General features: G+C 35.2%; 1 long non-coding RNA gene across 1 annotated transcript; it reads left to right on the top strand.

The window, feature by feature from the left end:
* Positions 1–301: 301 nt before the first annotated feature.
* Positions 302–14,285, top strand: LOC140845358 (uncharacterized). The gene is made up of 3 exons (XR_012124154.1): positions 302–580; positions 934–1,072; positions 12,380–14,285. It is a non-coding gene; the product is annotated as an uncharacterized lncRNA (long non-coding RNA).
* The last annotated feature ends 1,653 nt before the right edge of the window (positions 14,286–15,938 follow it).

The raw sequence follows: 15,938 nt of genomic DNA on the forward strand, positions 1-15,938 counted from the left end.
TAAGCCTATGGTTAGTTTGCATAATGGCACTGCAATTTCACCTTCTGTTAAAAAATGCTCTAGAATCAAAATGTCTATTTTGACTCTCCATGGTCACCAGAATGTGGCTTGAAAAGGGAACAGTTGTTAGTCCTGGCTAAATGCCATACATTTGGTGTAGAATTATCAGTTGCTTATTCTACTAGAGGTTTCAGTGGAAGCTTGTAAAGCAGGTTTTCCTTATTGGTTTGGATCAAGTAGCCAGGAGACTATTTACATTGCTGTTTATTTTCATTGTATAGTGAAGAGCCCCAAGCATTCATACAGTAGAAAACAAGGGCAAAGCTTGATAAGCAGTGTAGCTACTGGATAATAACCAGTTTGTGACCTCACCGGTGAGCTCTAGGTCATAGAGCAGAGGAGCCAGTAAGCCAAGTTTGATGGAGGTCTTGGCAGGGCACCATCAAGCAAAGAAAGAAAAGCTAGAAAGTTTACTGATTTGGACTTTTTATGGACACTTTTTTTTCTTGTTATTTACCACTCACAAGCAACCATATAAATCATCTTGTGCCTTTAATTTAAAATTCCGAAGAGTTGATAGGTGAGCAGCTGTAGGAGGCAAGGTCTCTTGCCAACATAAAACTCTAAGGACATTCCAGGTCTTTAGCCAGCTCCCCAAAGCTCTTTTTCCTTTCTTCTCTGAGCCCTAGGGATTGGCCAGCCTGTTTCCTTTCTACTGTTACCACCTGTTATTTCCAACTGCATTTATCTCCTCTTTTGGTACAGTGTGGGACAGAAGACAACCTCACAACTTCTGACCTACCTTGTTCAGACCAACTGCCATTTATTGACCCCTCACTGTGTGTCAAGCACTTTACTGTGCATTTTATATCATAATATTATTTAACTTTTACAACAGTCTTGAGATAGGCATTGTTGTCTCCCATCTTACAGATGAGAAACTGAAGTTCTTCAAGATCAAAATACCTACCAAGACCATAAGTAGTGAAGATGCGTTTGAACATATTCGGTTATGTTATCTCAGTTCAGTTCCTGAGACAAGCAACATCCCTTGTCTGAGTGACACTGCCAGGTAAAACCATAAGAAATGGGCTTTCCCTAATGCTGCATCAGGTCTCCTCACATGAAAGTACACAGAACATGTTGCTGATAATAGTGGATCTTTGAGACTTAATGTGACTTTCTGAGGTGAGATGAGTAGAAAGATAAGATATCTATCGAAGAAGTGGTTTTCAGACTTCGATGTATGCAAGACTCACCGAGAGGGCTTTTTAAAATGCAGAAGAAAATATTTAAGTGTTTAAAGAAAAAAAGAGGGGGGACCATAAAACTGCTAAACATGAGAGAATTTCCATTTTTATATAGCCTTAAACCGACTTAGCCATACTATGTACCTTTAAAACACTTGATGGGATGGTAGTAATTTTATCCTGTTGAATTCTTTCTAGCTGAAATTATACAGTGAAACACTTTTTCAATAACATAGTATGTTGAAGTGCCTAGGAAAGTGCCTGACATCTTGCTAAATATAATTCAAACTCCAGAAGGAATAAGAGAAAAGTGGGATCATTTTGACTTCATAAAACAACTTTTTAAAAGTCTTCATGATATGGAGAAGACAATGACTCTATAACATCTCACTATGCTTATAGACAGTGACCACAGTAGAGGAGGTGAGGACTTGACAGTATGGGTGAATGCTGAAACCACTGTGCTGTTTATGTGAAACCATCATAAGATTGTATATCAGTGATACTTTAATAATAAAAAAAATTAGTTAAAAGGAAGTGAAAAAAAAGTCTGCATGACATAAAAATACACAGAAAGATAAATGACAAATTCTGGTACAAACAAATACAGTAACTATCATATATCTAGTGGTATGTCCATTCAGTGGAAAAATAAGCAGTTGTATGAAAGAATGCAGAAACTCCCTGGAAAAGGGAGATGTTATATGAAAAGAATTCCAAGAGAAGTTAATAAACTAAATAAATGAATAAAGCATGGTAGAAAGCAGTGTGCATGGTATGCACTTACACTTCCTTTGTGTGAAATGAATCGGGAGGACATAGATAAGTAGATTGCAGATACATAGAGAGAGAAACTAAAAAGATACCTAAGAAACTAGTGGTTATAGTCGTCCATAAGGCAGGAATTGGGAACTGGGAAGAGAGGATACAGGGGTAGAAAAAATTTTTTTCACTGTATATCTTTGTATATTTTTTTGAATTTTGAACCACATGAATATATTTTTATTCAGAAAATAAAATAATTAAGATACCATACAAACAGTCACCCCCCAAAATTCACAGGCCCCAAGGCCACAACTTGATTCAGCAGGCATAGCTCAGAGACCTGCATGTTTGTAAGCTTCCCCAGGTGGTCTGATGAAGACCACATTTTGAGAAGCAAAGGTATGGTTAGAGACCTACTGGGAGGCCAAATTGAAGCCAATAAGAGAAGGGGGAAGAGGCTGTCCAAAGACTTTTCCTCCAACTTTCCTTTTCTTCAGCATTTCCTTTGCTACTTTCATTCTGCCATCACAGACTGCTCTGCCTGTCCAGGCAGTAGACGAGGTAAATTTTGGCCAGTTGGAGGTAGCCCCCGGTAACAGGAAGGAGAGGAAGAACTTTCAAACTAAGTAGGAAGGGATAAAAGAATTTCTATGGCCACCTAGCCATCCAGATATGGTGACCATATCTATGGAAAGTGAGGCTTACTTGAAATTTGATTAGTTTAATATAATGTTTAACAATATTTGTAGTCATCTTCCTTTTCCTATGATTCCATCTATTCCCTCCCTACTACTCTTGATCTTTCTTTCTTGGTTCATAAAACCAAACAGGAGAACACTTTATGAACACACAGATATACAGACACAGATTCACACATACATGCACACGCACCTCCATATAGTTCAGTGCCCTTTCTTATAACAACATTTATTGTTCATTAATTATCAGTCGTCATAATTAAACCTTGATTTTTCCTTTCTTGAGCCTGAACTTGGCAATACTTATTGTTTGGAACCTGGGTGTGTGTAGCGGCAGCTTTAAGGACAAGAAGCGCTGTGGAAGCCAGAGAGCCTGCGCATCAGCACAAAAGTTTCCGATTGTCTTCCCCTATTTCTTTATCCCATCTATCTCTTTCTTTCTTTCTTTCTTTCCTTCTTTCCTCCTTTCCTCCTCTTCCTTCCTTCCTTCCTTTCTTCCTTCCTTCCTTCCTTTCTTCCTTTCTTTCCTTTCTCTCTCTCTCTCTCTCTCTCTCCCTCTCCCTCTCCCTCCCTCCCTCCCTCCCTCCCTCCCTCCCTCTCTCTCTCTCTCTCTCTCTCTCTCTCTCTCTCTCTCTCTCTCTCTCTCTCTCTCTCTCTCTCTCTCTCTCTCTCTTTCTTCCATAAGTTTATTAAATCTTTGCTAGTTGCTGGGTACACAAAGATAATTAGAAGAAAGACATGGCTCCAGTTATTGCAGAGTTAAGTGGTGGAGTCACGATTCAAACCCAGCTGTGGCTTCCCACAGTACTGGGAGGCAGAAATGTAAAAAAGGAGATGCAAAGGAGGGTAGTCAATGTTTTGAAAGTAGTCTGCCTGGAGCCACACATATGATAATGGTGGAAGAAGGGAGCCCTAAATCTGGAACTATCTGGCAGGTAGATGGGTGAGGTGAGATCAGAGAAGGCTTTAAGGGGGAAGTATCCCTTGAACTAATTTCAGTTTATTATTTTAGCTAGAACTCAATTTAGTCCCCTTCCTTGAGGATGCAAAGGGTTTTTTTTAGCCAAAGAATCCTTCCTCCTGTGGATTCTGACAGATTCTTCTGCTTTCCTCGGCATAACAATAATATCAGTCCTTCAAACTTCCTGGTTCTTCATTCTATAGAATGAGAGACTTAGATCTGTTGACAGTCCAAGAACTAGCTTTTCCCAATGCAACAAAGCTTTAACAATGGCTCTTTGCAAACCTGTATAGATATCTATATTTTCCAACCTGCTACAAGCCTGTGACAAAACTGGTTTATAACGTGAATAGATTCTTAAAGGAAATGTTCCTCTTTTCTTTCCAAGTATTTTAAAGCATTCCCATAAAGCGAAATAGTTTCAAAAATAAGATATTATTCACAGAAATAGAAATGGGATCATAGGGGAATCAAACTAGTAGATAATAAAAAATGATACGGCATAAGAAAATCTATTTATATTTAGTGTGCACAGCAGCTGAATTTTATGTGTGGTAGCACACATGTCCTTTACCAATTTGCTTTAAAATCAAACATCTTCAGAGGAGGAAAGAGATAAGAAACTCAGTTTTATTATGAACCTTCTCTGTGCTTAAGAGTATTCATTCTCTAGCTTACTTAATCCTCATAAACATCTTTAGATCTAAAGATATTTTTCTGCACTTCTCTCTCATCCTACAAACCTCAGACTCCCTCTCAGGGTAATTTCTAGTTACTTATTTAAAAATAAAATGAAATAACAGGTTGTTTTAATGTGATTCAGGGAACAGTGCAGTAACAGATTTTTCACTCTTTTATATCTTCTTTCTGGACTTAGCCATACAATAGCAAAATCACATAAAAAGTACAGTATATTGAACCATACAAAAAATCCAGCAGGTGGCAATTTATCAGTTTCTTAGAAAATTAACTTCAGGAAGATGTAGAGAAAAGGAACATTCCAGTGAGAGAGACGCAGTATGTGCAAAGGCATGGAGATACGAAATAATGGGAATAACTAGAAGGAAGACTGTAAATGATTCTGGATTGCTATAGAGCAGGGGGTGGCAAACTATGACCCACAGCCCAAATATAGCTAGTCACCTAGTTTTATCAAAAGAAGATTATTTTAGGATACATTACATGAAATTCAAATTTTAGCTTTCATAAATAAAGTCTTACTGGAACACAGACACAGTCATTTGTTTACATATCGTATGTGGCTGCTGTCACGCTCCAACTGCAGATTTGAGTACTAGAAACAGTACGTATGTGCGGTTCTCACTGCCTCTCACTGCTGTTCAGTGTACTATAAATCACAGTGATGCAGTTTTAACCTGATAGCATTTTGAGTGCCGCACACATCATTATACCAGAACATTTAGATTTATCATCAGTGCATACCAATCATGTCAAAACAAGAAATGAAGAAAAAAAAGTGTCAAATGTCTAAGGCAAAGTTGAGTGTGTATTATTTTGTTATTATATAGCACAGCATTGTGTTTATTATGCAACAACATAATAGCTGTGCTGAAAGTACATATGCACTGACACTAGCAGACTAAGCCCTCATCACAATATTCCATCTCACAGCAACATAACAGTAAGAAAAAAATTGATAATTTTAATTTAAAACAGAATATCTCATCACAGCAAAATTTCTGCACAAAAATAAAAAATGAAAATGAGGCTGCAAAGTTAGTTTCTAAGTGATTTGTTATGCCAGCAGAGAGCTGTTTACTAGTACAAGTTAATTAAATTGTGCTTGATTCTAGCAGCTGAAGAAATGTGTACATAAAAATAAACATATTTAAAACTACTAGTATTCGGGGAGAACAGTTACTTGCAGATTTGAGGACATGGGGAGCAATGTCAATAGTCAATTTAAAAACAAGGCAAATTACTTTGAATTGTCTTCCTTGGCTCTTGATGAGTTGACAGATGTTACTGATACTCTGAAATGATTGATTATTTGAGGAGCCTACTCTGAGTTTGGAAGTGACTGGAGAATTAGCCTTTATGAAAAGTATGCATGGAAAAACTACAGGCAAGATAGAAATTAAGAAAATGCTAATTGAGTACAACCTGAAGTAGAATCTGCTCTGATGTGTTACAAATGATGGTAAAAATATGTGCAGCTGAAAAAGGCTTAGTTGAACAAATTTAAAAAACTTGTAAAAAGGTAAGTTTGTTTACCGTATCATTCATCAGCAGCTGTTCTTCAGGAAACATGTGAATGAATCCATTGTATGCTTTTGAAACAACAGTGTCAACGGTGAACTTCATTTGCTATCAAGAACTTAACAACTGTTAAGATGTGTGAATTTTTGTTGGAAATAGAAGATGAGTGTCCTGACCTGCTTAATCACACAAATCAACGGCTTAGCACTGGTAAAGTGTTACTGTGATTTTTAAAGTTTAGGACTAAGACTGCTTTTTTTCTGATTGAGAACCACCCTCAACTACTACAATTGAACACCAAATGGCTCTGGAATGGCTGTTGGTTCAAACCTGATAATGTTTCTTAAAGATTTCAACCTAAAATTACTAGTTAAAATAGTTCATATATGTGAAATTCATTCTGTGGTAAAGTCATTTTGAAGACAATGTTGATTAAATCACAAATTATGTCGTTACTTTATATATGTCCCATGTTGTAAAAAGTGGAAATAAGAAGATCTCCATATCCGTAGAAGTTTATCTAGGACACATTTTGCAATCTCTCACTACAGTACTAGCAGTATTTTTTGCATCTCAATGCAAAATCCAGAGGAAATTTCTATTTTTAAAAATCTATTTAAATGTGTAGTTGAAGAGCTTCCACCTAACTTTCACTTAGAAATGATTAATCTGCAACATAATAACATGGTGAAAGGCAAATATTGATAAAATAATCTAATAGAATTCTACATATGTCTTCTAAAAAATGAATATGCTCAATTAAAATCATATGCTAATATATTGATAACAGCATTTGGCAGTACCTATTTCTGTAAAATAGACATTTCAAAAATAAAATCTTATTGTAGATTAGCATCAATGGATGAACAATTACAATCAATTTTGATAATAGGCAACACTATTATTGACCCCAATTAAGCAAAATGATATTTCCCCCACCCACAAAATTCCATTCTTTTCATTAGTAGACTTTTATTACTAAACTGAGTACTCAGTTATTATTATTATTAATTTCATCAATACAAATTTTGTGGATGTTTGTTTTCTCTCTCTTTCCATAGATATTTACATGATATCTTTGATTTTGTCTTTTGGGCTATGAAGCCTAGAATATTTATTAACTTGCTCTTATAGAAAAGTTGTCTGACCCCTACTATATGGTAAGAAGCAAAGGGTAAATTCTGGTTCCTCTATTGGCAGGGTAGCTTGTATTAAACTAACCCTCCCTTGAGTAACATTTATAAACTCTTAAAAAGTATATAAAAAACAATTATTTGAAGGCACTGGAGAGCGACCAATAGCAGCAAGATCCTGAAGGGAATTAAACCATTAAACAGACAGAACCATCCTATATGAGATCCAAGTTTCTATTGTTTTTCCGTTAGGGATATTCCCCAGTCTGCATGACTATAGTGCAAGCAAAAGGGGATCCCAGTTGGTTTAAGGTGTCAGCTGACAGAATTCAGAGCTGCTACAGTGCTTGGAAATTGTAGAACTTATTTCAGAGAAGAGGGTGATTAGAGGAAAGAACCTCCAAATAGATGTACAAATGTCACTCAAATTCAGACTTGCATTACAAAAAATGCCAAAGGAAGTTCTTCAAGGTGGAGGAAAATGGTATCAGAAGGAAATCTGGATATCAGAAAACAATTATGATCACTAAAAATGTTAATTTTATGGGCAAATAAAAATTTCACGTATTTTTCTTCTCTTAATTTCTTTATAAGACATATCATGCTTAAGGCAAAAATTACAATGCCATTCTGTAGGGTTTATACTGTATATATATTCAAATTTGTGTGAAGATGTATGTAAAAGTTACTATACCCTTTCAAGGTGCTTATATTTTACATGAAGTGGTACTATACTAACTCTAAGTAGATTCTAATAAGGTATGGATGCATCTTGTAACCCAACAAGTAAAAAAATGCACAAGTGTAGGGACAAACCAAAAATAAATAGCAAAACTGTAAACTTAAACTCAACCTTGTTAATGACATTTTTGTGAATAGATTAAATGTTCCATTAATAGAAAGATATTATAGACTGAATTAAAAAGCAAGACCAAGCATCTCCTTCTTACAAAAGATGGACTTTAAATCTAAAAACACAGGTAGGTTGAAAGTAAGAGATTAGAAAAAGATATTCCATCAAACTGTAAGAAAAGAAAATTAGCATGATTCTATTAATACCAGAGAAAGTAGACTATGAGACAAGGAGTAACACTAGAAATTAGGAAGAACATTCTAAATGATAAAAGGATCAATTTATTAGGAAGACACAGAGATCAGAAATGTGTATCAACTAATAACAAACCTTCAGTATATATAAACCAAAAGAAGGAATAGACAATGATAATTGGAGATTTTTTCACCACTCTCTCAGTAACTGATAGAACAATAAACAAAAATATTAGTAAGGATATGGAAAATCTTAACTATACTAGCAACCACCTTAACCTAGATGTTTATATACCACAATATGTAACAACTATAGAAAACAAATTCCTTTCACACGTACATTGGAGCATGCATGAAAATAAATCATATGCTGGGCCATAAAACAAGACTCGGTTAATTTCAAAAGACTATAATCTTACATAGTATTTTTCTGACCGCTACAAAAAATTTAATTAGAAATCAATAATGATAAGAAATCCAAGAGTGTTTCAAATACATGGAAATTAAACAGCACACTTCTAAATAACAGCTAGATCAGAAAAGGAATAAATAAGAATATTAAAAATTATTCTGAACTGAATGACATAAACATAAACTAAAAAAGCAGTGTCTAGAACAAAATTTGTAGCTTTAAATGCATATATGAGAAGATAATAAAAGTTTTAAGTCAGTGATTTAGGTTTCCACATTAAAAAATAAAGAAAAAAAAGGAAATTAAATTTAAGGTAGATAGAGGCAAAAAAAGGAAATAATAAATGTAAAAGCAGAAGTCAAAGAAATGGTAAACAAAAAAATAGAGAAAATAAAGCTGAAAGTTTGAATAGTAATAAAATTTTGAAAACAGTAATAAAATTGATGAATACCTAGAAAATGCTGAAGAATATAAAGACAGAAAACACAAATTACCAATTTTAAACATAAAAGAGGGAATATCACCACAGTTCCAATAAATTAGCAATTTAGATGAAATAGACAAATTCATTGAAAAACACAATTTGTGCAACCTAACACAGGAAGAAAGTTTAAAAATCACAATAATTCTATTCTTATCAAAGGCCTTTATTATTAAAACTCCCCCACATGAATTTCACCTCAATAAAAATTTTTATAAAACAAAAATCCAAATAACCAAAACCATAAAACAAACCCAAACAGGACTAGTAGTTTCCAAAGGGGAGGGGTGGGGGAGCGAAGAAAAAGGGGATTGAGGGAATTATGATTAATACACATGGTGTGTTGGGGGGGTTACAGGGAAGTCAGTGCAGCACAGAGTAGTGATTCTGTGGTATCTTACTACACTGATGGACAGTGACTGCAATGGTGTATGGGAGGGACTTGAAAATGTGGGTGAATATAGTAACCACAATGTTTTTCATGTGAAACCTTCATATGAGTGTGTATCAATGATCCCTTAGTAAAATAATTAAAAAAACAACTCAAATCCTCCGAAAACCCACTCCAGGTCCCAGTGGTTTCTGGTTAATTTTTTCAAACATTTGGGAAAGAAAAGAATCCCAATCCACACAAACTCAGAACACAGAGGATAAGGAAACACTTCCCATCTCATTTTCTGAGTCCAGTGTTAACCTGTAATGCCAGACAAAGACATCATAAGAAAATAATGAGATGAACAATATTTCCCACAAATTTTGATGGAAAAATTCTTACTGAAACATAAGCAACTAACATCAAGAAGAATATTAAAAAGATAATGCATCATGAAGTTGGGTTTGCTATAGGAATTTACATTTGAAAAATCAATGTTATATACTATATAAGGTGATGAAATAATATACAGAATAATAAAGGTGAAAAACTATATGCACAACTCAGTAGATGTGGAAAAAGTGTTTTACAAAATCCATTCATAATAACAATTCTTAGCAAATTAATAGAAGGAATTTCTTGAACCTGATAAAGGGCATCCTTAGCTACTGTCATACTTAATAGTGAAAAAATGAATTATTTCCCCTAAGATCAAGGCAAGGAAGTATGTTCAGTCTCACCACTTCTAGTTAACACTATATGAGAAAGAAGTCAGGCAGAGAAAGACAAATACCAAATGATTTCCCTCATTTGTGGAGTATAATAATGAAGCAAAATGGACAAAACAGCAGACTCACAGACTCCAAGAAGGGACTAGTGGTTACCAAAGGGGAGGGGTGGAGGAGGGTGGGTGGGGAGGGAGGGAGAAGAGGATTGTGGGGTACCATGAATGGTGCACATGGTGTATGTGCGATCATGGGGAAGACAGTGTAGCTCAGAGAACACAGAGAGGGACACTGTGGCATCTTACTACACTGATGGACAGTGACTACAATGGGGTATGGGGGGGGACTTGATAATAAGGGTGAATGTAGTAACCACATTGTTTTCCTTGTGAAACCTTCATAAGAGTGTATATCAATAATACCTTAATAAAAAAATCCCAAAAAACAAAAAACACTATATGAGATGTCCTAGCCAATGTAATAATACAAGAAAAAGAAATAAAATACACAGAGATGAGAAAAAAGAAACAAACCATCTTTATTCATAGATAAGAAGTCACACACATAGAAAATATTAAGGAATTTACCAAAAGATATTAGACCTAATAAATTTAACAAGGTTATAGAAAACCTGGTCCATATACAAAAATCAATTGTGTTTCTATGCACTAACTTGGACAACTAGAAATTGAAAACATTTTAAATGTTATTTATAATAGCATTTAAGTTATATAATAGATTCAAAGTATATGAAATACTTTAGGATGAATTTAACAAATTATGGGAAAGACTTGTATGCTGAAAACTGTAAAACATTGCAGAGAAAAATTAAAGATCTCAATAAATGGAAAGCTAAACTTTATTATTGAGTTGAATGACTCAATTTGGCTAAAAATGTCAATTCTCCCCAAACTAATCTATAGAATCTATGCATTCCCAGTCATAATCCCAGCAGGCTTTATTGCAAAATTGACAAATTTGTTCTAAAGTTTAAATGAAAATGCAAAAGATCTAAAATAGCCAAAATCACCTTGAAAATAAAGTACAATGTTGGAAGACTCACATAATTGTATTTTAAGACTTAATATAAGGCTACTGTAATTAAGACAGCATGGTATTGGCATAGAAAATGATAGTTATATAGATCGATGAAACAGGACAGGGTCCAGAAATATACTCACATTTATATGGTTAATCCACTTTTATAAATGTACTTTATGGGAAAGGAAAACCTTTTCAACAAATGATGCTGGAATAGCTGAGCAAGTATGTGAAAAAAACTGGACACTGTCCCTATGTTACACTATATACTGAAATTAGCTAAAGATGATTCCTAGACCTAAATGTAAAAGCCAGAACTAAAGCATTTCCAGAAGAAAATATAGGAAACTATTTTTGCAAACTCAGATTCCTTAGAAAAGGTATTTTAAAAAGCACTAAAAGAAAATTAACTTTGTCAAAAATTTAAATTAAAAAAATTTTCTCATCAAAAAATGCCATTATTAAATAAAAAGGAAACAACTAACAAAAGTCTTGTATCCAGAACATATATAGAGCTACAAATCAATAATAAAAAGGCAACCCAATAAATAAGTGGGCAAGACTGAACAGGCACTTCACAAAAGATTACTTACAAATGGTCAATAAGCTCATGAACAAATGTTCAATATTATTAGTTATCAGAGAAATGCTAAATAAAATGATATTTCATAATATTAAAACTACAGCCCCTATATCAGAATTATTTTCATAGTTGTATCCTAGAGGCTGATACAGAAATCTAGCAAGAGACCCAGAATTTCATTTATTTACAGAAGGGAGTAGACTCTAGACTTCAGAATGCAAAGGCTTTGGATTCAGAGATGTAGTTTTAATTACAATCCAGGAGCCTTCGGGAAAAAGTCAACACTAAAAATGTGAAGATTTAATATAAAATGCAGATCTGTGGAGAGTTCCAACTTGTGCTTTCCCTTTTGTAGCATCTCCCTCTATCCTGCTCTGCTCCATCAATATCCCCTGCTTGGTCCTAATTGGCATGATGTCTTTAATGGACATGATGTTGCCTGTCTTCACAAAGCTTGAGAGGGTATTTTGTTTTTGTTAGTTTTTGTCTCTTATTTCTAGTTGTAGAGAATCTAAATTAGGTAAAGATATCAGGGAGGCCATGGGCCTCATATGGCTTACAGGGCACATTTTGGTTAGGCCTACTTTGTTTTTTATATGGAATCAAACAAGATTTCTAGAGTCACTGGTGTGACTTCCAAATTTTCTGAAATCACCCATTATCTCCCTGTCCTCTCTGATAATTCTGCAGAAGTCCAGCCCAGCAGGTCACCAGTTCTCAATGAAGTAGCTGTTTCTATGAAGTTAAGCAAAACTTCTGGTTAAAATGAGACACGTCAGCTCACTCAGCTGTATCACTTCAAAGAGAAAAACAAATAAAACCCAGCTTCCTGTCATCTCCCAGCATTAAAGGATGACAAAGTACAGTTGCTTTCCATTTTGACTAGAAGCAAAACTACAGATGAATAACAATAGATCAAGAAGCCAAACAAACTGAAGTAACCTCTTCATCAGCAAAAGTCAACTAGTTAAAGACAGAGTGAAACCTCCCACTCCGACACCCTCTCCACCTCTGATGAAGGTAACGAAAAAAGAAAAAGGAAGAGAAAGTTTTTTCTGAACAATCCAATTATAACCTTATATTTGAACTACTGAAATCTGTAAGTACTTTTTAGCTATTTACAAGGAATAAAAAAGAAACTACCTATATAGAATTGTACTCACACACTATGGAAGCTTTTTTTTTGCTAAGGATGAATTCTTCTTCCTGCTACCTTACAGTAGCCTTGAGACCAGGAAGGGGACTTTTTGTATAATCTGAGACAGTCATCACATTGTCTAAACATTTTCTGTCTTGTCTTTAGGCAGGGCTCACTGACATATTCATTCATTTATTCAGCATTCATTCATTCGTTTATTCATTATCTATTCTCTGTCCACAAATATTGTTAGAGAACCACATGAAAACACTATATTTTTATGGTCATTGCTTTTTGATGATGCCAATATTTGATAAATTTACTTTGTAGAGCAATGGTGTGTGCATTCTTTCAAATTCTCCATCCCACCCCAGGGCAAGGGTAGAAGATTTTCATAAGAAGGTAACCATGTTCTGATCCCTATTCTTTTAGAATATTCATAGAGAAATGTCAAGAATAGCTGTGGAAACACCTTAATGAATACTACATTAATTTGATCACCAGAGATCATGGGCAAGTCTCACTTTCTGCCCTCAGCATCCTTACCTATAGAAAGAAGTGTTTACAGTAAGAGTTTTTCAATGTGTGGCTTGTGGGATCAGAGTTACTTGGGGTGCTTTTTAAAAAATGTACATTCCTAGGCTTTACCCCCAAGCTACTGAATCAGAATCTCTGGGATGGAAGTCCCTAAATCTGCTTGGCACCCAAGGAGAGTCTCATAAGCTATAAAGTTGACAACAACTCAACTAATGACCTCCAAGATCCCTTCTAGTTCTAAGGTCATGACCATTTGGTCTACCACATACAGAGAGTGTCAGTAAGAGGATGAAATTTTTTATTGAGGTTGGGAGATTCTGGTTAGGGAGATAATTTTGGAAAGCAGAACTTTAGAATTATTCAGTTGAGTATACATAGAAAAATTATATAGAAACAAGTATGATATTTACCCCTCAAAAGAGTAAAAACAATTATTATTTTGAAATGAATATTTATAGTACATTTTGTAATGGAGAAACCTACTATGAATAACCATCTTAAAACTGTGTGGTTGATAAATTGAGCTATAATTAGAAAGAGAATAAGAGAATAAATTCCAGATGCCTCTATTTCATGTACAGCAACACAGAGACACTTAAGCAAGGGCTGTTCAACTTAAGTTAGAGATGACAAGTGTTTGCCACAGAACAGAATAAATGTTTTTGGTAGAATGTTTAATCATCATTCTGTTGGTGGATTGTGCTTCGTTGGTGATAGAAGGAAAACAAACTGAAGAATCTTAACCTAACTGAGGAAACACAACATTTTGATTTACAGTTAACAGTGGCTATTTGGAAACTGTCATTTATTCAGCTGTTTTGAGAGAACTGCTGAAATAAAAAGCATATTTCTGGGTCAGAAAAAAAATCACAAAAAGGAAAACTTATAAAAATCCAGTAAATCCTGGCACTAAGTGAAGCAGCCTCTTTAGGCTGGAAGTAGCCATACACACTCATTGGGATTTTCAGTGTCTCCCTGGAATACAGTTAATTACTGAAGGAGCCATTAAATGGGTTAGGGAAGTTTTCAAAACAGACACAGTGAATTCTTGCCATTTCAATACTTTAGGCCACACTTATTATTTCTCCATCTGACCTAAACATTAATTGTGAAAACAAATGTGCCTTTGCAAGTTTCTGTGTGATGGACCTCTGGAGGGGTCTAGCCTTATCAAATTTGTAACCCTGTGAGTCTTTTAGAGCTCCAGGTGCATCTTGACCAATGTATAGTGTATATAGTTATTGCCTGCTCACAGCTCAGTGGACAGTGCATCCTTTTTGGTGGGACAACAGCCATTAACCTGTGGAATCTGTTGCATGGTACTTTTGTAAATAATGCTATGTGTCCCAATTCATGTTGTCCAGAAAAATCACATGCAGCCCAGATTTCAATCACTTTGTCCCATTTTCTGCTTAAGAACATTGTCTGCTTCTAGCACCAGTTAAAAAAAAAAGAATATAGGCCCCATTTCAGCCTTTTTAAACTGATCTTAAGACAGCTCCCTCACTGTGTCTCCTGTGTGTGAACTATTCCATTTCTCAGCTCTCTCCTCGTCCCCGCCCTCTTTGCATCAGCAGCTATTCTCAGTTATTTAGGAGGAAAAAAAGAGAGAGAGACAGAGACCATTATGTATGAAATTTTTTAACTTCTTGTTTACCTTTCCTTTCTGACTTACAAACTTAGATACAGCCCAGTATTCTTTCCTTTGTTCTTGGAACCATAGGTATTCCTCCTACTGTTTAAGAGTGTTGGAAATAATTCTTTAAATTTTTACACAGTAACATTACACACTTGTAGACAAAGAAGAAAATCAGACAGTCGAGGTACTCACGAAAGGACTTTTATCTTCTCACAATACCCTGGCTCATCAGTCCTACCCCTTCCCTTAATGATCACTTACCATTGTTGACTCGCAAGTCCTTATCTTCCTTCAGTCCAGACTTCTCTCCTGAGTTCCAAACCAACATATCTCCCTGACTGCAGACTGTCCACACTTGGATGTCCCACAGCCACTTTAATTCACCATCTCTTAACTGCAGTCTCTATCTTTTGTCCAAAATCTGTCCTTCCTTCCATAGTTATATCTCCCTTGGGATCATAAGAGTCATCCCTGATCCCTTCTGCTCATGATCTCTTCACCTAATCAATTATTGAGATCTGCTAATTTTACATAAATAATCTGGAATACTACATACAGACTCCCCATTTTCCCATTTGCTCACATCACAATTACATCCTACCTGGATGGTGATTATATTTCCTACCAATTGGTCTCCTTGCATCTAGTCTGGAATCTATCTACCTTGAATCTATCTTGCAATCTAACCTCCTTATTAACCTACCAGGCACAAAATTATGTTCACATCTGTCTCCCTTCTTAAAATTCTCTTTTGGATTCCCATCTGAGTTTTCAACATCATGTCTAAATTCTTTAAAACAAAGTCCCTAATGATTTGACCCCTGTCTATCTTTTTCCATCACTGTCCCCACCAACCATTCCTTCATTCAAATCTTAACTGTGAGCTACAGTGCCAGCATGTGCTGGTCTTATTCTCATCTTTGGACATTTACACA

The sequence above is a fragment of the Manis javanica genome, chromosome 2 (assembly GCF_040802235.1).
Source record: "Manis javanica isolate MJ-LG chromosome 2, MJ_LKY, whole genome shotgun sequence".
Lineage (NCBI taxonomy): Eukaryota > Metazoa > Chordata > Mammalia > Pholidota > Manidae > Manis > Manis javanica.